Below are 25,154 nucleotides of genomic sequence, written 5' to 3'. Positions count from 1 at the left end.
CTTCCCCTCACATCTACTCTTCCATCTTTTCCCACTCACGCCCTTTTCTCCCTTCCCTTCCTTTCAGGCCAGGAAGTAATCATTGCTTTGCCCCTGCTCCTGACTGCAGGCTGAAAAGGATGTTGACCCTCAGCCAGGACTTCAGATTCCTACGAGCCAGTTGTCCTTCAAGGACTAATAGATGATCTCTTCAGAGCTTGATTAATTTATTCTGTGTGTGCTAGAGTATAAGTAATTCACAAGCCAGGCGACAGTCATGCATCTAGCATGGGTGGATTAGATGATAAGCACCCTGTATTGCATTAGTTTCTTTTTGCCATATTATTCAAAGGTCAGAAGAAAATCATTTCAGGGAAAGGCAAAAAGCTTTTAATTTCACCAAAATGGTCTTTCCATCTTTTTTTTTTTAATGAGTGGGGCAGAAACAAAACAAATGACTTAAGAAATGAATTTTGAAAGAATATACCTGCAAAAGAATTACCCAGCAAAAAGAAAATAGGAGAATGTGTATCTTACGAGCTTTGAAGATGAGCACAAAAAAAAGTCTGCATTAAGAGAACTCACATACTGAATATTTAAAGTTATTCTGAGAAATCTAAGACATGAATTTTGAAGATGAAAGCTCCAACTCCAGTGTGCAGTAAACTCTTTCTTCAATTAAATGATGTGTCTTTTGAATGTTAGTAAAATCTTGTGTTCTGTTTTCTTTCTTTTTTAAATTGCCTGTAAGTTAGCACAAGAGGAAAATGATTCCAATTTGTACATAGCAGAGAAGGGAAAGGGAAGAAGAAAAAAAAAGGAAACATGGAAGTTAATTCCAAGCTGTATTAAATCAGCACCCTCCCCTTGGTCATTAACCCCCAGCTCTCCATGGAAACAGGAAAAAGCCCTGTTTTTCCTGGGTGCCTGGGGCTGGATCTGAGGGAAAACAGCCAAGTTAGGTTCCTCATTACCCTTATCTCCACCAAAGGCGATTAATGGGATAAATCTGGGAATCGAATGTACCTGGGTTCCCTGCTTCTGTCCCACTGGACAACTTTAGCAGAGGTCAAGACCTCAAATGCCTGTGAGGGCCAGCTTGAACTGAGGCAAAAAGAGCCAGCAAGTAACAATACAAGCAAAGCTGCTTGAGACCAAATAGCAACAAAAGTGTCGGACCACAATAAAGGATGCAGTAACAAATAACAATGAGGAAAATATGTAGGAACTAGATGGATCCTCCAGTGTTCTTGCCTGGAGAATCCCAGGGACGGGGGAACCTGGTGGACTGCTGTCTATGGGGTTGCACAAGAGTTGGACACGACTGACGCGACTTAGCAGCAGCAGCAGCAGATGGATCCTCAGCATGCATTGTTAATATTGTTAGGAAGAAAACAAGGCACAGAGCAGTAGATTGCTTTCTTTTGTGTAAAGGGGAGAGGAAATCACATACACATATAAAGTATCAAACCAACAGAAATAAAAGTGTTAATTACCTGGAGGTAGGAAGGAAGGGGGGCAGGTGGAGGGGGCTATGGATGAAAAAAGTTGATTTCTTTAACTATATTTTTATGTAATTTTGTATTTGAGCCACAGAAATGCTCAAACACATTTTATCTGTTCAAAACTAAAATTTACTCACAAAGAAAATAAAAGCAAACCAAATTTGAAATCAAACCAAAACAAGTTACTCTGTTTACCAAGTCCAAGCTCCTTCTGCTCCCTGCACAACAGGCCAATAAATCTGGGAGACGAGGGGTTGAGGCAAGGAATACGACTTTGGAAAGCTGGCTGACCAAGAAGATGGCAGACTAATGTCTCAAAATAACTATCATGTTGGGGCATGGATGCCAAGTTCTATGCATCAGAGATGGAGGAAGGTAAGGAAACAAGGTAAAAATACCATTTAATTGTTGCAAATATCTCCTAGAATGGCAAGCATCAGGCAGGGGGATGCATTAATTTCTTTCTTCCTGCCTGGACAAGTTTATGAACAAAGGCACTTTAGTTTAACAGGCAGAGGAGTGCAGAGTTGCCTAAGGCAAGCCATTATCTATGCTTATAATAACAAAAGCACCAAAACTTAAAGCGAGAGGAACAGATTTGGCATGGAGTCAAAATTAACCCTTCCCGGTTACATACAGATAACATAGTAAATACAGAAAATAGTTCTTTCAAGTGATTTTGGAATATAATACTCTTCCTGTTCCTCTTTTTTCTTTTTTTGCTATGCTGGTCTTCATTGTTGCAGGCAAGCTTTCTCTAGTTTCAGAGAGCAGGGACTACTCTTCTTGCAGTGCACGGGTTTCTCACTGTGGTGGCTTCTCTTGGTTTGGAGACCAGGCTGTAGGGCGAGTGGGCTTCAGTAGTTGCTGCACGTGGGCTCAGTAGTTGTGGCTCTTGGAATGTGGAATCTTACTGAACCAGGGATTGAACCTGTGTCCCCTGCATTGCCAGGCAGATTCTTAACCACTGGACCGCTAGGGAAACCCTTACTATTCATCCTTAATTGAATATATTCTAAGGACAAAAAGAAATACCCTCTTTAAAAAATCTAAACTTCTACTATTTCCATTTTAAATCTACTTTATGTCTTTTATAAACTAAAGCAAATTAGTAAATATTTTAATGTCACTAGAAACTGCATACACACACAGAGAGAAACTGATATGAGAGAAGAGGTACGATATACAATTTTAAAAGTTGAACTCATGATTTAAATACATTTCTTAGTTTTAACCACGAAGAGAGCTTACAGGCAATAACACTGCAGTGACAATGAACTCCCTGAGTTCAGAGATTTGGGATTTTAGATACTATTCTTCAGTAAAAGATCTCAAGGCTCCTTGATTCTGGATCTGGGGTGTGGAAAATACAAGGTGAGCCCAGGACATTTTCTTGTGCTAAAAAGCAAGGAAGTGCTCAAAGTATCAAGGGGATATCTCAAAGGACACAGGATTCGGCCTAATTGAAGGAGCTCCCTCTGGCCAAATTTTTGAACCAAAAATGATTGCAATTGACTATAAAAATTGAATCAATAAAAAGCCACAAGTCCATATCACTGTTAAAGAGAGACAGTCAGTTCAGTCAGTTCAGTCGCTCAGTCGTGTCCGACTCTCCGCGACCCCATGAATCACAGCACGCCAGGCCTCCCTGTCCATCACCAACTCCCGGAGTACACTCAAATTCATGTCCACAGAGTCAGTGATGCCATCCAGCCATCTCATTCTCTGTCGTCCCCTTCTCCTCCCGCCCCCAACCTTTCCCAGCATCAGAGTCTTTTCCAGTGAGTCAACTCGTCGCATGAGGTGGCCAAAGTATTGGAGTTTCAGCTTTAGCATCAGTCCCTCCAATGAACATCCAGGATTGATCTCCTTTAGAATGGACTGGTTGGATCTCCTTGCAGTATAAGGGACTCTCAAGAGTCTTCTCCAACACCACAGTTCAAAAGCATCGATTCTTCGGCGATCAGCTTTCTTCACAGTCCAACTCTCACATCCATACATGACCACGGGAAAAACCATTGCCTTGACTAGACGGACCTTGGTTGGCAAAGTAATGTCTCTGCTTTTTAATATACTATCAAGGTTGGTCATAACTTTCCTTCCAAGGAGCAAGCGTCTTTTAATTTCATGGCTGCAATCAGCATCTGCAGTGATTTTGGAGCCCAAAAAAACAAAGTCTGACACTATTTCCACTGTTTTTCCATCTATTTCCCATGAAGTGATGGGACCAGATGCCATGATCTTTGTTTTCTGAATGTTGAGCTTCAAGCCAACCTTTTCACTCTCCTCTTTCACTTTCATCAAGAGGCCTTTGAGTTCCTCTTCACTTTCTGCCATAAGGGTGGTATCATCTGCATATCTGAGGTTATTGATATTTCTCCCGGCAATCTTGATTCCAGCTTGTGCTTCTTCCAGCCCAGCGTTCCTCATGATGTACTCTGCATATAAGTTAAATAAGCAAGGTGACATTATACAACCTTGACGTACACCTTTTCCTATTTGGAACCAGTCTGTTGTTCCATGTCCAGTTCTGACTGTTGCTTCCTGACCTGCATACAGGTTTCTCAAGAGGCAAGAGAGACAGAAAAAACCCCAATTTCCAGCACTGAAAGTGACTATGGCTATTCCTTATCCTGAAAGTTAGCAAAGAAAAGGGGGCACTTACCCTGCCTTTTAAAAAGGAACTGTAATTTGTTCCCAGTAGGTAAGGAAAAGCTCTTTTTTTTTCTTTTACAAAGATATGCCTGCAAATAAAGGAAGAAGAAATGAAAATTTAGAAAATCACAATTTTTTAACTATCAGTTAAACAATATATACAATTAAATAACAAAGGGTGTGTTTACTATCAAGTACAGAATGGATGATCCACACTCTGCCATGAGATTTTCAAGAGAATCCCACCTTTACAATGGAAAGACCAAGTGATCATATTTAACATCATTTAACATCTTGGCACTGTATCTCCTGACTGAGGTGATGTGAAGTACAATCACCTCTGCTGCTGCTGCTAAGTCGCTTCAGTCGTGTCCAACTCTGTGGACCCCATAGACGGCAGCCCACCAGTCTCCCCCATCCCTGGGATTCTCCAGGCAAGAACACTGGAGTGCGCTGCCATTTCCTTCTCCAATACATGAACGTGAAAAGTGAAAGTGAAGTCGCTCAGTCGTGTCCGGCTCCTAGCGACCCCATGGACTGCAGCCTACCAGGTTCCATCATCCATGGGATTTTCCAGGCAAGAGTACTGGAGTGGGGTGCCAAGTATCCCCATCTAATGTGTTTAACATAATTCCAATCCAGTCTTTAGACCTAACCTCCAGTTTATAGGAAAAATCAGGAGGAAAAGTTAAGTAACACCACAAGGAAACAATCAGAGAAATCCAGAATAAGGGTTATTCTACCAAACTTTGACCTGTGCTCTTCTAAAAGTCAATATCATAAAACAAAACAAACAGCAGAGTTTGAGGAGCTGTTCTTGTTTACCTTGTTTAGCCAAATACTGTGAGTCAAGCTTGATTGAATATTGGTTCAAAAACGCAAGTAAAATCTACAAATGCAATTGGCACAAGGAAATTTTAATCTGGACTCTCTGTTAAACTTGGATATAAATAGGAAATTATTGTTAATTTTCTGAAGTGTGATAATGGTGCTTTATGCTTACGTAAGAAAATATCCCTATTCTTAAGAAGATACAGAATGGAATATTTAGGGGCAAAATCTTGAGATGTTCACCCGTTATTTTGTTTCAAAAATTCTTACAGACGATAGATTATAGATATAGGGTAAGGGAGTTAGAGAAGGCGAGGTTCAGAAACAGAAGGAGAGCGGCACTTTACGGAACAGATCACCTTTAATGAGGTGAGAAGGGGCAGCAGTCAAATTAGTGAGCTGCTGCACTAACCCAAGAAAGCAGTAAGAATATATAGGCATGTATATGGAAAGCTACTATCTTAAGGGGGCCTGTTCTTCCCCAAGGTTGTTTTGGATTAGTTATCTCTTAAAAGGCTGGGGCAAGGAATTCTGGAGATGGGCCAGAAGCTGACTGGCTGGGAGCTGGGTGTAATCAACTTTCATGTCTTTTTTTTTCCTTCGGGTGAGAGAGTTCTTTGTTTTGCATAGAATGGTGGGGAGGATGTGGAGGGGAGTTTTAACTCCAGGCTATTTTGAGCCACGTGACTTTCCTTCAATAGATGGTAGATAGCGTACGGAAGAACCAAACGTGGCAAAATTTTAATAACTGCTGAATCAAGGTTTTGATATTTTTTAAATATTTATTTTTCCATTTGACTCCATCGGGTCTTAGTTGCAGCATGTCAGATCTTCTCTGCAGTGCGCAGACTCACTAGCATGGGCTCCGGAGTGCTCAGGCTCAGTAGTCGTGGCTTGTGGGCTCTGTCGCCCTGCAGCATGTGTGCTCTTAGTTCCCTGACCAAGGACAGAACGACTGTCCCCTGCATTGCAAGGCAGATTTTTAACCATAGGACCACCAGGGAAGTCTCAAGATTTTGTTAGCAGAGAGACAGTATCTGGCACTTAATAGATAGCCCGTGCATTTTCTCTTTGCTTCCCTGGATCACTGAGCAGAGCTTCCCAAAGTGACAGGGGCAGCATGTGAGAGGTGGAAAGGACTACGGAGATCACCTGTCCAACCCCTTAATGTGACTACCAGGAGTCCCTGAGCTCAGAGATGGGTGCACGTTTAGGACCAGCCTCCCTGAGGCTTTGTGGTTCTTCCAGTGAAAGAATGAGCCCTGGAATCAAGAAGACGTGATGCAAAGCCCCTGTGTGATCTCGTGCAAGTCACTTGATGTCCCTGAGATTTATCTGCCTCCCACATCCTCCTAACAGGATAATCATCTCATCTCACATAGTCATTACGAGGATAAAGTGAGAAAAATATGCGCAAAGAGCCTCAGGCAGAACTGCCACGGAGCCAAGAATCCCGGGAAGCGCTGGTTCTTATCACTCCTGCCCCCAACTCCTCAGCGCCCTCTCTGTTTCTCCTTCCCTTGGCCTTTCCTACAGTCAGCCCCTTCAGCACCCATCTCTTTGGGCTCTTACGAGCAAGGCCAGGTGCAAGGTCACGGTACGGGTGGGCTTCTGTGTGTCGCTTTGGCTGTGCGTGCCCCCATCTGTGTTGAGGAACTGTCTTGAATAGCGCTTAGGGCCTCCTGCCCACAAACCTGGCCAAACAAGGTGGCTCCAGGCCACTTTCTTATAAAATAAAACTGTGACAAACTCAAGGGTGGCTTTAAACAGATTTTATACAAAAAAGTATAAAATATGAAGAAAAATATAAATCCAGAAACCCTTTGACGGGGACAGTTTGTTGTGTGCCTCAATCCATAGACAGGAGGAGACAATGGCTTTTTAAAAAAATTATCTTGACTCTTCATGATTTATTTTCGGGTATGTTTTTTCAAAAGCTACTCTTTCCCTTCAGTCATTCATAATTCTTCTAAAGAGAAGAACACAGAGCAGAGAGCATTCAGTTTTCTATTTATTATAAGAAAACATACATATGTGTACAGACAGAAATAGCATTGACATATCTATTTTAAAATTTATAAAAAATTTATAATGCTAAAGCATGCCAGACTTTTCAAAATGCTCGTGGTATTGACTTATGATGTCTTATGATATTTACTTTCATGTCATTCTCAAGAAATGCTTTGCAAATGCACATCCCAGTAAGCATGCCCTTTGAAGAAATGTGAATGGAACACTCCTGTCTCTTATTTAGCAAGATAACTACCATGTTTGGAAGCATCCCCAGTTAAATCCACACAAGAGAAAGGCTGTTATCATTGAAGCAAAATTGTCCTGCCACCCAAGACAAGAACAAAACAACAAACTTTTTGCTGACAAAGTTACCTGCCACCTGATTACAATCACACAAACCATACTTTCTTTTTTTAAGACAATGAGTCTTGAAGTAAAAATAACCATTCCGTTCCTTTTAGTGGCCAAGTAACATTCCATTGTATATATTAATAGATACCACATCTTCTTTATCCAGCCATCTGTCATTGAACTTTTCGGTTGTTTCCATGCCCTGGCTGTTGTGTTTCACTGCAGTGAGTGAAACACAGTCATTGTTGAGATGTGGATGGACCTAGAGGCTGTCGTACAGAGGGAAGTAAATCGGAAAGAGAAAAACAAACATCGTATATTAACGCATATGTGTGGAATCTAGAAAAATGGTACAGATGAACCTATTTGCAGGGCAGGAATAGAGGCACAGACGTAGAGAATGGACATGTGGACACAGTGGGTGAGGGGAAGGTGGGACAAATCGGAAACTAGGATTGACGTATATACACTATCATGTATAAAACAGATAGCTGATGGGAAGCTGCTGTATAGCACAGGGAGCTCGAATCGGTGCTCTGTGATGGCCGAGAAGGGTGGATGAGGCTCAAGAGGGAGGGGACAGATGTATGCATATGACTGATTCACTATGTCGTACAGCAGAAATTAACACAACATTTAAAGCAATTATACTCCCCCCCAAAAATAACCACAACTTATGGAATTTTTAATAAGTATCAGTTACTGCACTTGACATTTTATAAGTAAGCTTGTACTTAATCCTCGTGGCAACTCTTTAAGAGAGATGTTATTGTCCTTTTACAGATGAGGACGTGGAGGCTCAGAGAGGTGAAGTGCTTTGTCTTATAAGCTGCAGAGCCTCATTTGCATCCAGGCCCTGCTCCAAAGTCAGTACTTTTATTCACCAATAAACTACACCAGTTGCAGAGTTATCCTGCCCCGAAGTAGCCTCATGGAGGTCACTGTGGTGATAAGGTCCGTTCGACTGGACTCTTAACCGCTGTTTTTTTCTAACCACATCAGTCAGGCAGTATAATCCGGGTGTCAACTCATCACCTAGTTGGTCCAACCCTGCTGGCTGGTTGTCTGAAACTGCAGCTGTGCTTGAGCCCCTCTCTCACACCAGGAGCATGTGATCCCTACCATGAAGCTCCCAAACTTAGGGGATCTGTGGGCCTCATGGCCTCCCAAGCAGAGGCGGCGCCCAGCCAACCCAAGAATGTCTGAGCACTGGTGCTGAGCCCACCGTCCCCTGGTGACGTTACTGACAAGCCCTCTGGGCCGCCCCTGCCAGTCCCTGCCCAGGCAGTCTTTAGGCTGAGCTCTGAGAGGGGACCAGGAGTGGCTTTCTTGGACTGAAACCCCCTCCCAGGGAATAAACTTCCAGGTCATCTTGGGTCGCTTCTGTGGCTCTTTCTGCTTCTGCTCCCAGAGTTCCACCACATCAGGAAGTGACTTTAGCCTGCTCTGCTCCATGGACTTGCCTGCTATCTGTCACGGGTTATAGCCCAGCCCTTCCTAAAACCCCCTTTCCCTCTCCTGTGACCGCTGACCTCCAAGAAACCCATACTTCGTCTCCATCACCAGACCTGAGTCAGGCTTTGTCTCAGTCTCAATCAGAAGCTTTTTTGTGTGTGTCAAATAGCTGCTCGAAAGCTCCCCTGAATCCTTCCTGGAACTAGCTGGATGAGGAAGTGAGTATCTACCACGGGCAGAGCTCTGTTTTAGTTTCAGGGAGGGACGCTTAAGAGCCCGCAGAGGGCGAGACAAGGCAGATGCTGTGATGGTGTGAGGCCCAGTGCAGATGCTGTAGGAACAAGCATAGGAAAACAGTAGAAGAAGGAAAACCTTTGGGTCTCAGACATAAAGAAAGATTTCAAAGAGGCCATACCATCTTCCAACATTTTGGAGCTCCAAACACTGGGTGCCAGGGAACAGAAAGAAATGAAACTTGTGTCTCACCCACCTTATCTCTTGCTGTTCCCATGCATGCATCCTACATTCCAGCCAAGCTAAACTGATTCCTTTACCCGTAATGTTGTCCATCATTTTTCACCTCCAACTCATTACTTTTTCTTTTTTTTTGATTTCAAAGAAAGTTTAATATAGGACAAAAGGTTTTAAGACAACAAGGAGAACAAACATGGGACTGTAATTTTAAAAAATGTTTATACAACAGATAAAGTATCATAATACCTAAGTAGTAAAATGTAAAAAATATGCAAAAAAATCAATAGCAAGCTGATATTAATTCATATCAATAAGACTGAAAAATCTAGTAAACAAAATTAAAAATATATAGTATTTTTAAAGATATGCATTTATTTATACTTATATATTTTGACATTCATCATTGATGGTTTTTAGCATGGCTTCTACAGCCAGACTATCTGACTGTGAATCTTGGCTCTGACACCTGCCAGCCAAATTACCTTTACTTGTTTAAGACAACTGAGTTCGTATCCAAATAGCACTTAGAATAATGCCTGGTCATAAGAAGCACCAAACAAGTGTTAGTTATGATTGTTAACTACTACCATTATTGCCACCACCAGCAGCATGGAGTATACCCACCCTGGATTGTAAGTCTGTCTTTCTGTCCCCAGATTAGGGTCTTCCTGGGCACAGGATTGTGTATTACATGCCTTGGTATTTTCCACCCTTCATGAATTTCCTGGAACGTTCAGTTCACTTCAGTTGCTCAGTCGTGACCAACTCTCTGCGACCCCATGAATCATAGCACGCCAGGCCTCCCTGTCCATCACCAACTCCCGGAGCTCACTCAAACTCATGTCCATCGAGTCAGTGATGCCATCCAGCCATCTCATTCTCTGTCGTCCCCTTCTCCTCCCGCTGCCAATCCTTCCCAGCATCAGAGTCTTTTCCAGTGAGTCAACTCTTCCCATGAGGTGTCCAAAGTACTGGAGCTTCAGCTTTAGCATCAGTCCTTCCAATGAACACCCAGGATCAATCTCCTTTAGAATGGACTGGTTGGATCTCCTTGCAGTCCAAGGGACTCGCAAGAGTCTTCTCTAGCCACCACAGTTCAAAAGCATCAATTCTTTGGGGATCAGCTTTCTTCACAGTCCAACTCTCACATCCATACCTGACCACAGGAAAACCCATAGCCTTGACTAGAAGGACCTTGGTTGGCAAAGTAATGTCTCTGCTTTTTAATATACTGTCTAGGTTGGTCAAAACTTTCCTTCCAAGGAGTAAGCGTCTTTTAATTTCATGGCTGCAGTCAGCATCCGCAGTGATTTTGGAGCCCCCAAAAATAAAGTCTGACACTGTTTCCCCATCTATTTCCCATGAAGTGATGGGACCAGATGCCATGATCTTTGTTTTCTGAATGTTGAGCTTCAAGCCAACCTTTTCACTCTCCTCTTTCACTTTCATCAAGAGGCTTTTTAGTTCCTCTTCGCTTTCTGCCATAAGGGTGGTGTCATCTGCATATCTGAGGTTATTGAAATTTCTCCCGGCAATCTTGATTCCAGCCTGTGCTTCTTCCAGCCTAGCGTTCCTCATGATATACTCTGCATATAAGTTAAATAAGCAGGGTGACAATATACAACCTTGACATACTCCTTTTCCTATTTGGAACATTAGTAGCATTAAATAAATGCTTGCTGGAATTGAAGGTGGCTGGGTGGAGATGAATCTGGGCAGTTTCATGGGATAAGATCTGAGAACAGTGTCCAGGGACAGTATGGTCTAAGGTGTAGTCTTCTTTCAAATGATGAAGGTAGAATGGCGTCATCAGAGTCAAGGAGGCACAGAACTATGAATCCTGATGTTAGAGGCATCTGGGTGTGTTTTGAAATCACCAGACCTGGTGTCAGGAAGTGAAGACAAGAATCCCAGGGGTGAGATCCTTGCAGCAGATGGGAATGTGCCCAAGGGTTGGAAAGATGCTATTGCAAAGGACAAGAGAAGGAGAAGGCACAAGGAGGAGGAGGATTGCCTCACCCCCACTACATCCTGAGTGTCCTGGCCACCAGAAGTTTAAAAGCATGGCCCTGGTTGGCTAGCTGTCTGTTCAGAATCCTCCCCAAGCCCCCACAGCTTGTGGAGTTTGTACATGTGAGGACGTGTTTGTGAGCACGCACAAAGCTTCATGCTGACTCACTGGCTTACTGACCTCTACTACCCATTCCCTTATCTCGCCAATCTCCCTTACATCCTGTTTCAGCCTTCTTTGCCTCAGAACTTGTTATTCTCTGTATCTATTGGCTATTTGATCTTGGACGAGTCACTTCATTTTTCTGGGCTTTTGAATTTTTTCTCCACACAACATGGAGAAGGTGAACTGTGATCTCTACTGCAGTATTTTTAAAACTTCACATCGTGACTCATTAATAGGTCAAGAAACCAATTTAATAGGTCAACGAGATGTTAAAATGCGAAACAGAATAGAATGCGTATGTGTGTGTGTGTGTCCTGAGTCATGTGTAAATGTGTTTCTTACTATGTGTTACGATCAAAAAAGATTGAAAGCATGATTCTTTACATCCCTTTCCACTTTGAAATGCAAAACGTGTAGAGTATTTCCAACCTTCCTATGCAACTTTGAGGGTGGCAATGAGAAGAAGAATTTCATTTTTTAAGGAAGAGGTGCTCATGACAATAGTCAGCAGCTTCTGGTGGTGCTGGATGACAAAGCAGTTATCCTGCTTCTTCAGTTCAAGAAACTGTTGGTGCTGTTGGGCCAGCAGGGACCAGATTGCTGGGGTAACATAGTATCTAGCTCAGAATGTCACGCTGAGGGGTAAGGAGGAAGCCCTCTGACTCCCCTTAGGCCACAGTTCTGCGTTGAACACAGAGTATCTGCCAAAGGGTGAAAGGCAGGAGAAGGGAAGGAAGAGGAGGAGAAATGGGAGGACAGGTTCATACTTCCTTCTCCCGAATCATGCTACAGTTAAGTAAGACTTCGAAGGAAATGGCAACCCACTCTAGTATTCTTGCCTGGAAAATTCCATGGATGGAGGAGCCTGGTAGGCTCTAGTCCGTGGGGTCGTAGAGTTGACACGACTGAGCAACTTCACTGGATCACTGGTTCCCTCCCTGGTGCATAAAATTCCACCATTACCAATCTAGTGCCGTGTGGTCATCATGCCTCCTCCTGGAGATCCCTCCCGAGAGGGTTACATAACTCATAACATGACACACGAGAGTGAGCTCTGCAGGGCCTGGAGTCTTGTTAAGGTCTTGAGTTTGACTCTCACAGGAAAGACAAATTCAGATCCCAGTGCTGACGTTCCAGGTCTGGTCTCCTTTCTGTAAGTATCTTTTGAGCATCTATTAACTGCATAACCTGTTTTTTCTTTCCTAATATAAAGAGGCTTATTTAGAACTTCTCTGAGGTTCCTTCTTTATACACTACTTTCCAGCACTGAGATCCCACTGCGCTAGAGGCTTTATACGCTTTCTACTTTTTTTATCTGCATGGTAACCCCACGATGGAGAAGGCAATGGCAAGCCACTCCAGTACTATTGCCTAGAAAATCCCATGGATGGAGGAGCCTGGTAGGCTGCAGTCCGTGGGGTTGCTGAGGGTCAGACATGACTGAGCGACTTCACTTTCACTTTTCACTTTCACACATTGGAGAAGGAAATGGCAACCCACTCCAGTGTTCTTGCCTGGAGAATCCCAGGGACGGGGGAGCCTGGTGGGCTTCCGTCTATGGGGTCACACAGAGTCGGACACGACTGAAGTGACTCAGCAGCAGCAGCAGCAGCAGCAACCCCACGACAGACGTATTTTCTTAATTTTTGAAAACTATTTATGTATTTATTTTTTATTTTTTTGGCTGTGCCGTGTCTTCATCGTTGCCCAGGCTTTTCTCTAGTTGTGGCAAGTAAAGGCTACTTTCAAATCTCGGTGGGTGCACAGGCTTCTCATTGTGGCAGCCCCTCTTGTTGGGAGCATGGGCTCTAGGACATGTGGGCTCGGTGGTTGTGGTTTGAGGGCGCTAGAGCACAGGCTCAATAGTTGTGGCCCTTGTGCTTAGTTGCTCTGCGGCATGTGGGATTTTCCCGGACCAGGGATCAAACCTGTGTCCCCTGAATTGGCAGGTGGATTCTTTACCGCTAAGCCATCAGGAAAGCCCTGCAGAGGTGTTTTGAATGCCGAGTTTTTGGATGTGGTGTGAAGAGTTGAGTGATGGGTCCCAGGTCACGTGACTTGAAACCCACTCTGGTCTCTGCCTCCAAAGCCGTGGCTCTTCCCGTTATATGTGTGGTGTCTGAACACCAGTCCCCTCAGGCCTGCTTGGAGGTCAGCATCCCCAGCCCCATCCAGGCTTGTTGACTCAGAACCCAGCAAGGTGGTTAGCTTCCGGGGCCATGCTGGTTTAGTCTCCTTGTTTGAGGACCATCAGTTCAGTTCAGTCGCTCAGTCGTGTACGACTCTTTGAGACCCTGTGAACTGCAGAGCGCCAGGCCTCCCTGTCCATCACCAACTCCCGGAGTCCACCCAAACCCATGCCCATTGAGTCGGTGATGCCATCCAACCATCTCATTCTCTGTCGTCCCCTTCTCCTCCTACCCCTAATCCCTCCCAGCATCAGGGTCTTTTCAAATGAGTCAGCTCTTCACATCAGGTGGCCAAAATATTGGAGCTTCAGCTTCCGCATCAGTCCTTCCAATGAATAGTCAGGACTGATTTCCTTTAGAATGGACTGGTTGGATCTCCTTGCAGTCCAAGGGACTCCCAAGAGTCTTCTCCAACACCACAGTTCAAAAGCATCAATTCTTCGGCACTCAGCTTTCTTCACAGTCCAACTCTCACATCCATACCTGACTACTGGAAAAACCATAGCTTTGACTAGACGGACCTTTGTCGGCAAAGTAATGTCTCTGCTTTTTAGTATGCTATCTAGGTTGGTCATAGCTTTTCTTCCAAGGATCATATCATTAAACAAAAATGTAGAGAAGCCTACAACAAAAAACAAAAGGTCTGATACACTTTAATCTAGATGAGCTGATGAAAGGGCTTTCCTGAAGCTCAACATTCAGAAAACAAAGATCATGGCATCTGGTCCCATCACTTCATGGGAAATAGATGGAAAAAGAGTGGAAACAGTGTCAGACTTTATTTTTTTGGGCTCCAAAATCACTGCAGATGCTGATTGCAGCCATGAAATTAAAAGACGCTTGCTCCTTGGAAGGAAAGTTATAACCAACCTTGATAGTATATTAGAAAGCAGAGACATTACTTTGCCAACCAAGGTCCGTCTAGTCAAGGCAATGGTTTTTCCCGTGGTCATGTATGGATGTGAGAGTTGGACTGTGAAGAAGGCTGATCGCCGAAGAATCGATGCTTTTGAACTGTGGTGTTGGAGAAGACTCTTGAGAGTCCCTTATACTGCAAGGAGATCCAACCAGTCCATTCTAAAGGAAATCAGTCCTGGATGTTCATTGGAGGGACTGATGCTAAAGCTGAAACTGCAATACTTTGGCCACCTCATGAGACGAGTTGACTCACTGGAAAAGACTCTGATGCTGGGAAAGGTTGGGGGCGGGAGGAGAAGGGGACGACAGAGGATGAGATGGCTGGATGGCATCACCGACTCTGTGGACATGAGTTTGGGTGTACTCCGGGAGTTGGTGATGGACAGGGAGGCCTGGCGTGCTGTGATTCATGGGGTCGTGGAGAGTCGGACACGACTGAGCGACTGAACTGAACTGAACTGAACTGAGAGACCACAGCACCTGACATGTACAGCACACTTTCTAACGGCCAGGTGCTATGCGAGGTTCTTTATGTGAGCCCGTTTCATTGCAGTCAGGTTACAAAGTGAATGGCTCCACATCTCCATGTTATAAAAGTGACAAGTCTGAGGTTGAGGAACTTACTGAGGTCATGCGGCTGATAAGCAGCAAAGCCTTCAACCAGGCAGTGTGATTCCACTGTCCCACCAGCAACAACCTGTTCCTCGGGCAAGAAAAGAAGCCAAGAAGCACAAGAGAACAAGGAAGAAGGAAGACAGGATAAAGAGCAAGAAATGAGTCTGAGAAGGAAGCCCGGGGCCACTGACCACAAACATCCTTCTATCTTAGTGTTTCCCATCAAGAGCCTTCTTGAGAGAGTTCGAAGAACCAGACACATTTACGTAATGTTTATTTCGAAGCGAAACGAGGAACGCAACATTTACATTTCCAATTTCTGGTTAAAAGAAGTGCCTCTGTAATCAAGGAAGAATTCAGAATTCAGAGTGTGAAGCTGGGGCCTAAAACAAGGCTTCACTGTGGAAACAACCCAGACTTTTATGGAACTTCTGCAAGACGACAGGGCCCTTCACCACGACCTCTTGCTCTAGCTCTCTGCTTTGGTTTTACTTTTGTCTGCCCTGGGTCTTTGTTGCAGTGTGTGGACTTTCTCCAGGTGGGGGACATGGGTTTAGTTGCTCCGTGGCATGTAGGATCTTAGTTCCCGGACTAAGGATTGGACTCACATCCCATGCGTTGGAAGATGGATTCTTAATCACTGGACCAGGAAAGTCCTGCATTTCTTGCATCTGTAAGAAGTGTTACCAAACCCAGTCTGTATGTACAGTGAGGCCAAACAAACTGAAATGTCAGAGTCTGGAGCAGAGCAAGGTTTGTTACAGGTCCAGGCAAGGAGATGGGTGGCTCATGCCCCCCAAACCGCGAACTTTCCAAAGGGTTTCGGCAAAGCACTTTTGAAGGCAAGGTGAGGGAAGGGCATGGTTTGTTGATGTCCAAATCCTTTGTTGTTGCAGCTGTCCATGTAGGTCAGTTCAGGGTGTTTCTGTAAATTTCCAACAAAAGAAATGTTTTTCTCCACTCTAGCTTTTTATCTCTATGTGACTGGAAAAAATGTTATCTTCTTAAAGGTCAGAGCCTTGAGAATAGGCTATCCTGTATGTTTCAGGCTATAGGTAACATTCTTTAAAGGTACAGCGTCAGCATGACTAAGCACAGGTAACAGAGCACAAAGCTTAGAGTTAAAAAAGCAGTTCTATTATGGAGTCAGGTTTGTTCTTCCCTATGCCAGAGCACATAGCAATACCTACTTCATAGAATTGCTAAAAGTATCAAACCCCATTGAATATCAGGACCTGCCTTGTGAACCGTGAAACACTTGACAAATGTTCAAGGACGTGATTATCACAGAGGAGTTTCTTCATCATACTTTATTTGCCAAGTACCCAGTGTTCACTCAGCATTGACTAAACATGGGTAAAGAAACTAATTCATGGTGGCAAAGCCATGAGACCAGGTGTGAGAGAGTCAGAGATGGGAGATCAGCGCCTCACTTTGTGCGTGGTGCTTGTCAGTTCAATCAGTGTCTTCTCAGTATTGCAGATGAAGACACATATAGGGCTCATATAGACACATATGAAGACCCCTAGAGGGTTAGGGTGATTAAGTAAATTGCTAGACCTTGTATGTCTTTTAAAAGGCAAAAACAAAAGGCAGAAAAGCACTGGAGCACTGGCTCCAGGTGAATGTGACCTTTTGTTTTTTTTAGTAAAATACAAAAGATAGGATAGAATCCCATTTATTATTGCTTCCGGTCAGTGAAAATCATAGGAATCTCAAAATTCAGGATGTTTTGAAAATAGAAAGTCACTTAGTCTGTTTGTACTGCTGTAACAAAATCCCATAGTCTGGGTAGCTTATAAACAACAGAAATTTCTTTCTCACAGTGCTAGAGGCTGTGAGTCTGAGATCAGGTGCCAGCAGGGTGAGGTGAGGACCCTCTTCTGGGTCACAGACGTCCCACTGTGTCCACACGTGGTGGAAGGCGCTAGGGAGCTCTGGGGTGGGGATGGGGGCTTCTCTTGGGAGTGCTGATCCTGTCAATGGCCTCTCTTCCTGTTCGTAAAAGGGCATTAGTCCCATTAGGAGAGCCCCAACTCACCACCCTCATGTTTGCTAAGTCGCTTCAATCATGTCTGACTCTTTGCGACTCTAACCCACCAGGCTCCTCTGTCCCTGGGATTCTCCAGGCAGGAATGCTGGAGGGGGTGGTCATGTCCTCCTCCACGGGATCTTTCCAACTCAGGGATCAAACCCACGTCTCTTATGCCTCCTGCATTGGCAGGTGGGTTCTTTACCACTAGTGTCACCTGGGAAGCTTAATCACCTCCCTCTGATGTCCTCCAGGGCTCTGCCTCTCCCTCAGACCTTGTCTCCTGTGTGTTTGGCTTTTAAAAAACAAACCCTGGACTTTGTGTTTCCCATCTCGCCCAGTTTCAGGGGAAAGTGGGCAGGAGAGAACGGAGAATGTTTGTGGAGAAAAAATAAAAAAAACCTGAGTGAACAGTACAGACTGTCACCCACCACAGTGGCTTGAAAATCATGCATGGAGTGTCTTCTGGACCCTGAGGCGGCACACGTGGCTTCTCCTTTCTCACTGCCCTAGCTTGGGACTGGGGCCAGACGCCCAGGTTCAAGCTGCCCTGTCTCATATCAGGTAATGCTCCAAACCCATCTTCCTGAGGGAAGGTGCAATAACGTCATGAAACGAATCAGGTAAAAATAACTTGCTTTCCAGGAGTCACTGAAGTAGAATGATCTATAGCTGGCGATGCCAAGGTTCATGCAAATATTGTTTCTGAAGTTTACACAAAACTTTATCTCTAAAATAGGGCTTCCCTGATAGCTCAGCTGGTAAAGAATCTGCCTGCAATAAGGGAGATCTGGGTTTGATCCCTGGGTTGGGAAGATCCCCTGGAGAAGGGAAAAGCTACCCGCTCCAGTATTCTGGCCTGGAGAATTCCATGGACTGTCTAGTCCATGGGGTCGCAAAGTGTTGGACACAACTGAGCACCTTTCACTTTCATTTTATCTCTAGAATACAAATACTGTCAGGTGGCAAAAAAAAAAAAAAAATAGTATAACTCCTTCTCTACCCTCCAATATCCCCAGAAATCATGGATTATAATTTAATATACTATAAACTAAAACTTTATTTTTTAAAAACATACTCTTTTTAAAAGAATCAGTTTCACTCACTGCAGGGAATGTGGCTCTTTCTTTCTCTAGGTCCCTGCTTACCTAGTTCAGGCATTTTTGGGACCAAAGGCCTTCCTCTGGCACTTGAACCGCTGGGTTTTAATATGCGTTTTGATGCTGGAATAAGAATGGAGAGAGATATCCTTGATTCTTTCCATTTCTGATTCTAAAAGAAGACAGTCTGGTTGATCTTTTATTAACTGTGAGCTAAACAGCGCACTGCTTGGCTTTGGGTTAACAGCCCTGCAGAGGTGTCCCCACACCTGCCTCTCAGATAAAGAAAGTCAAAGTGTTAGTCGCTCAGTCATGTCCAAATCTTTGGGACCCCATGGACTGTGGCCTGCCAGACTCCTCTGTCCATGGAATTTTCCAGGCCAGAATACTGGAGTGGGTAGCCATTTCCTTCTCCAGGGGATCTTCCCGATGTGGGAATCGAACCCCAGTCTCCTGCATTGCAGGCAGATTCTTTACCAACTGAGCCACTTAAGAAAGTCCCAGTGAGTCTGGCCTTTGTCAGCAGAGTGCCTTAGATACCACTAACAGCAAGGGCTGCAGTCAGATGTCCCGGAGGACTGGCCCAGGCCCCTAGATGGCCAGGAAGAACACATGCACGTTAGTGGGACTGGCCAGTGCTGGCTGAACTCATAGAATCAATTCTCCACACATTTCCCACTTGATGAATAGACAGTTTCTGGTTCTATGCATTTTTGTGGATTGCTGGAGGATTTCTGTAGCAAATATTTAACGTGGAGCAAGCTGGGCTTCTCTGAAGCCAAGTAGGTTTTTGAGCTGCTTGTTTCAGTTGCTGTGAAGTCAGGAAATGGCTGTTGATTTTATCCCCAGCAGAACTTAATGAGAGAGGAAGTTTGTTGCCATAACATCCGAGCTTCATGTCAAGGTCAAATCAAAATTATTTTTTGTATTACTCACTGTTTGGGTTATTTATGTTTTCTGAGCTGGTATTTTAGTAACCCTGTAACAGGGAGTAGGTGGCACTAACTACCCTTATTGTTGGAATTGGTGAAATTTTGCCACCTACTTATTATCAGATCCTTGACAATAATCTGGAAGTTTCCAGATAAGGTGGGGTGAGAGGACTAAAACCACCATGGGGAATGCTGGCAGAAATCATTGCAGGCTGTAGCAGGAATAATGGAATTTAATAGACTACACTTATTTTCTCCCATGGATGGTAAAGTTGTTAAAAAATCCCAGCCCTGCCTCGCCTAACAGCATAGACTTGTAATTACAGCTGGTATTTTTGAGCCACTCCTATGCCAGATTTTTTACATACAGTTAATCCTCACAGAAAACCTTCAAAAGAAGCATAATGATCCATATTTTACAAATGAGGAGACTGAAGTTCTGAGTGGTTAAGTCACCTTTTAAGGTTACAGAGCTAATAAGTGGCTAATTCTAGTAAGAATCTGGATTTGCCCAACATTGGAGTCCATGACTGACTATTTAAAAAAAATTATTTGGCTGCTTTAGATCTTAGTTGCAGCATGTGGGATCTAGTTCCATGAACAAGAATCGAACCCAGGCCTCCTGCATTAAGAGTGTGGAGTCTTAGCCACTGAACCACTAGGGAAGAAGTCCCCATGACAGACTATTTTAAAGTAGAGACTAGAGCTACATACCGGAGAAGGCATTAGCAACCCACTCCACTACCCTTGCCTGGAAAATCCCATGGACAGAGGAGCCTGGTAGGCTGCAGTCCATGGGGTCACACAAAGTTGGACACGACTGAAGTGACTTAGCAGCAGCAGAGCTACATACTCTAGTTAATTTAAGGCCAGTTAATTTAGCAAGGGATTCCCAGGTGGTTCTAGAGGTAAAGAACCCACCTGGCAATGCAGGAGACATAAGAGACATGGGTTTGATCCCTGGGTTGGGAAGATCCCCTGGAGGAGGATATGACAACCCACTCCAGTATTCTTCCCTAGAGAATCCCATGGACAGAGGAGCCTGGTGGGCTATTGTCCACAGGGTTGAAAAGATTTGGACACTACTTGAATGACTGAACACACACACACACACACACACACACACACAATTTAGCAAAGCTCTATTAATTAAAAGAGCAAAGAAAAGTTGTTATTTAATGATGAAAATAGCAACAACTATCATTTGTTGGGCATGTGTAATGAATATTTCTAGCAACTTCATTCCTTTCTTTCATTCAAATCACAAAACAGCCCTAGAATTATTGTCTGCCTTCATAGATGACAACAGTGATACACAGAGAGGTTCCCCAGCACCCTTTCACAGATCAGTTTACTAAGGATCAGGCCTCATACAGGAAGATCGAGCTATGGGTAGATAGGATATAAAATAATGACAGAATCTGAGAACCAAAAGGTATAGTCATGGTGACCTTATCTAACTCCTCTATTTCACATACAGGAAAACTTAGGTTTAGATCCTTACCTCCATCACGTGATCTAGTTAGTTACAAATTCAAGACAAAAATGCAGGCTCCATTCAGTGAATTCATTTTGATGTGCACACCTACTATGTGCTATGCATAGCCAGGTGCCCCATCTCCCAGACCCAGGACCTTTCTGTCAGACCTTGTGTAGAAGCAGGACATGGGGCCCAACATCATGAAGCTCACCCCTCCTTCTGCAGGGGAGGGTCCTGTGGCCTGCAGAGTAAAGACACAAATGGTGACGGGGTTGGAGCAGGAATTGTGTCCATTCACTCATTCACTCCTTCATACTGTCCACCTCTGCTGGGGACCTACTTACGTGTCAGGGACCAGTCCTTTCTTGAACTATGAAGTATGACAAACGTGCACATCACTCCTGGATACTGTCAGACCTTGTGTAGAAGACAGGATGTGTCAGAATTGTATAAGAAGGTTGTGTGTGGCCAAGACAAGAGCTCCAAGTCATGGGACTGAGACATGATTGGTGAGAAAAATTTTCAACCTGCTGTGAAGCCAGAGAAGCTGCAGCATCAGGTATCACTTGATCCTAAGAGTGAATGTCAAAAATACCATTCCCAGTGACATTTTTGGAGTGACTTGTCCTGCACAAAATGAAGTCCAAGCATTTTGACTGGAAGTTCATTGGATGATGTATTTGAATGCAGTTAATAAATAAATAAGCAGGGTGACAATATACAACCTTGACGTACTCCTTTTCCTATTTGGAACCAGTCTGTTGTTCCATGTCCAGTTCTGACTGTTGCTTCCTGACCTGCATACAGGTTTCTCAAGAGGCAGGTCAGGTGGTCTGGGATTCCCATCTCTTTCAGAATGTTCCACAGTTTATTGTGATCCACACAGTCAAAGGCTTTGACATAGTCAATGAAGCAGAAATAGATGGTTTTCTGGAACTCTCTTGCCTTCTCCATGATCCAGCGGATGTTGGCCATTTGATCTCTGGTGCCTCTGCCTTTTCTAAAACCTGCTTGAACATCTGGGAGTTCACGGTTCACATATTGCTGAAGCCTGGCTTGGAGAATTTTGAGCATTGCTTTACTAGCGTGTGAGATGAGTGCAATTGTGCAGTAGTTTGAGCATTCTTTGGCATTGCCTTTCTTTGGGATTGGAATGAAGACTGACCTTTTCCAGTCCTGTGGCCACTGCTGAGCTTTCCAAATTTGCTGGCATATTGAGTGCAGCACTTTTACAGCATCATCTTTCAAGATTTGAAATAGCTCAATTGGAATTCTATCACCTCCACTAGCTTTGTTCGTAGTGATGCTTTTTAAGGCCCATTTGACTTCACATTCCAAGATGTCTGGCTCTAGTTCAGTGATCACGTTATCGTGATTTTCTTGGTCGTGAAGATCTTTTTTGTACAGTTCTTCTGTGTATTCTTGCCACCTCTTCTTAATATCTTCTGCTTCTGTTAGGTCCATACCATTTCTGTCCTTTATTGAGTCCATCTTTGCATGAAAAGTTCCCTTGGAAGCTCTAATTTTCTTGAAGAGATCTCTTGTCTTTCCTATTCTGTTGTTTTCCTCTATTTCTTTGCGTTGATCGCTGAGGAAGGCTTTCTTATCTCTCCTTGCTATTCTTTGGAACTCTGCATTCAGATGCTTATATCTTTCCTTTTCTCCTTTGCTTTTCGCCTCTCTTCGTTTCACAGCTATTTGTAAGGCCTCCTCAGACAGCCATTTTGCTTTTTTGCATTTCTTTTCCATGGGGATGGTCTTGGTCCCTGTCTCCTGTACAATGTCACGAACCTCCGTCCAGAGTTCATCAGGCATTCTATCTATCAGATCTAGTCCCTTAAATCTATTCCTCACTTCCACTGTATAATCATAAGCCTGTAAGCTTAGATTATACTTAATGGTCCATCACTGTGAACCCTGCCTCCCAGGTAACCCTGCCTCCCAGGTAATGAGTATTAGACTAATATACCCTTGTTTAGCTCATAGGAAACATCCTGACCAGGCTCACCTGTGAATGCTTGCAGGAAGGAAGAAATTAACATATCCCTTCTAGAACCTGACCAGAACCAGGAAATGTTTGACTTTACTCCTTCCCTTTTAGTATAAAACAAGTCTGAGTTCTAACTCAGGCAGAATGGTTCTTTGGGACATTAGTCCATCATCTTCTCAGTCTATCCACTTTGCAAATAAAGTCGCTATCCCTTGACCTGACACACTGATTTATTAGCCTGTCATACTGTAAGCAGTATGAGCTTGGACTTGGTAACACTTGGACTGGAGGCTTCCATCCAATTTCTCTTTCGTTCTACCAGTTAGCTTCTTTGGACTCTTTCAACACTATAAAAAAGAGTAGTAATATTGTGCCCTCCTTTGCTCCAGAGTAAGAACGTGAGCAGAATATCTTGCAATCTTTGAAGAAGCAGATGTAAAGTTAGGGTTTAGAAAGGCAGGCATTAGCTCAGGCAGCATATCTCAAACTATAACAGGTTGCATGATGACATTTCTAAATTTCTCTAATTTGACATTGGAAATGTGCCTTCCTTGTGCAGAAATGCAATTCCACTTGCTGGGCCACAGGAGAAATGAGACTTGATTGGCCTGCCTCTTTTGGTTGGATAAATGGATAATAAGATTCTCCCTAGACTTTTCTGACTCTGTGTTCACAAGCATATTTGCTGCGTTAGTGGAAAATAAGATTGTTTTTATAATAAAGGCTTCCAGGCTGAGATAAGATTGATTCAGTGTTTGAGAATCCTAACTGCTAATGGAAATACAGCTATATGACTGCTTAGATCAATATATTGGATCAACTGTGTATGAATGAATGGTTAATAATCACCATAGAAAATGCATTGCCCCAACTCTGACGGCTCTGTTGACTTAACCACGCTATGGGGCTGGGGATGGACAGAAACATGAGGAAGGAAAGAAAGACAGGTATCTTCTCTACCTGGAAGGGATACCTGTCAGCAGGGAGAGAGCAGGGTTGCGGGTCAGGGCTGTGGGCCTGGAACTGCAGGCATATTGTGAAAGCAAAGGCAGTGTGGGGTACGGCCATTCTTTGTCTCCTAGTCAAATTCATCTGGATGTGCCTAAGCAGTGACCTTGGGCAAACAAAGACTTTTAAAATAGTACATGCTTCCTGCCCTTTATATACATTTTCTCCTCATAGAACTTTTATTTTGCAGCCAACACGACCTCATTCCTTTGACTCTCAGCACAGCAACTTCAAATACATCCTAATGTCCAACGTCATGAACTAGAAAGGTGCTTATTACACAAGAGACAATTCTGTTGCTTACCAGTGAGGAGGCACCTCGAGGGCGAACAGTAAATGTGTATTTAGTGTAAATGATCAATCTAAATCTCCACCGCTGCATCTTCCAGCCCTGATAAGAAGCTAATGGTTAAGAGTGCTACACTCTCGCCTGCCCGGCAATTTTGCAGGGTGTGGAAGGTTTAATACAGGGCTTGCATTTCAGAGTTCTCTGGGAGGAGTGGACCCAAACCTTGCCAGGCGTGAGACAGTTACCTGGGCAACTTAAAATAAATGCGTGTTTTCCAAATGCATTCCACGTCTAAAGCCTCAAAATTGGTAGTAAGGGGAGTGGGGTTGAAACAGGGCAGCTGTAGGGTTAGGGGGCACTCCAGGTGGTTCTGATCTACGGCCAGGATGGGAAGACAGATTCCGAGGTTGAATTCTGGGGAAAAAATAAAAAGAAAGATACATAAAATAGATAACCAACAAGGGCCTGCTGGGTAGCACAAGAAATTGTAGTCAATATTTTGTGATAACCTTTAATGGAAAAGAATCTGAAAAAGAATATAACACTGAATCATTTTGCTATACACCTGAAACTAATACAACATTGTAAATCGACTATACTTCAATTTTTTTAAAAAAGACCAAAAAAAAAAAAAAAGTAAAATAGAAAGATTTGGGGGACTTCCTTGGCAGTCCTATGGTTAAAACTCTACATGCCTGGTGCAAGGAGTACAAGTTCTATCCCTGGTGGCGGAACTAAGATCCCACATGCTGCACAGTACAGCCAAGAAAAAGAAAAGGAAAGATATTGTAAGTCATAAGATTTTCCCCCCTGAATAATAACTGCTGAGACACTTTAGGAATCTTTATAAAATCTATTGTTGTGATGCCCTGTGCAATTATGGTCCTGCCCTCAATTGATACTGTGATCCTTTTGGAGGAGGCTTTGGATCCTGTTAAGGCAAACATTTTGAACAGTAATGTGCCAAGTCCTTTGGGCAACTCAATGGGGCAAACCTGTTTACTGTTCACAGGAAACTGACACTGAATCTAGACTGTAGAAGATGAGACTCTTACACATGACTCATCAGATGATAGGCTGCAGATTGAAAGAGCCAGAGGTACTGAGGAGCCAGTCCTGGCTCACTTTGATCCCGAGGATGTTGCTCACTGTCTTCCTAGGA

The 25,154-nt window shown here is 43.8% G+C and overlaps 1 protein-coding gene across 1 annotated transcript in view; it reads left to right on the top strand.

Moving 5' to 3' along the window:
- LOC148776290 (uncharacterized) overlaps positions 1-25,154 on the top strand; it is a 54,984-nt gene that overhangs the window by 11,245 nt on the left and 18,585 nt on the right. The window lies entirely within an intron of this gene.

Source organism: Moschus berezovskii, chromosome 10 (genome assembly GCF_049115385.1).
Source record: "Moschus berezovskii isolate FMDL1 chromosome 10, NW_MosBer_1.0, whole genome shotgun sequence".
Taxonomy (NCBI): Eukaryota; Metazoa; Chordata; class Mammalia; order Artiodactyla; family Moschidae; genus Moschus; species Moschus berezovskii.
The sequence above is the reverse complement of the archived record's forward strand: the minus strand, read 5'-3'. Positions and strand labels throughout refer to the sequence as shown.